Source organism: Penaeus monodon, chromosome 15 (genome assembly GCF_015228065.2).
Source record: "Penaeus monodon isolate SGIC_2016 chromosome 15, NSTDA_Pmon_1, whole genome shotgun sequence".
In the NCBI taxonomy this organism is placed as follows: Eukaryota; Metazoa; Arthropoda; class Malacostraca; order Decapoda; family Penaeidae; genus Penaeus; species Penaeus monodon.
This window is the reverse complement of record NC_051400.1, coordinates 32371509-32371721: the sequence shown is the minus strand read 5'-3', so window position 1 is coordinate 32371721 and position 213 is coordinate 32371509. Positions and strand designations below refer to the sequence as shown.

At 54.9% G+C, this 213-nt stretch overlaps 1 protein-coding gene across 1 annotated transcript in view; it reads left to right on the top strand.

Annotated features, from left to right (window-relative positions):
* Positions 1-213, top strand: part of LOC119581951 (dedicator of cytokinesis protein 7-like) — a gene marked incomplete in the record, with an annotated part of 118380 nt that overhangs the window by 691 nt on the left and 117476 nt on the right.

The following is a 213-nucleotide window of genomic DNA, read 5'->3' as shown; positions in this document are numbered from 1 at the left end:
TTCCCACTATTCCCTCGGGGGCTGATAGGGGGTTCCCACTATTCCCTCGGGGGCTGATAGGGGGTTCCCACTAATCCCTCGGGGGCTGATAGGGGGTTCCCACTAATCCCTCGGGGGCTGATAGGGGGTTCCCACTATTTCTTGTTTTCATGTTGGTAAGCAAAGCTAGATTGAGCTGAAACTTGGGGGCAATGAGTGAACTTCAGCTCTCCG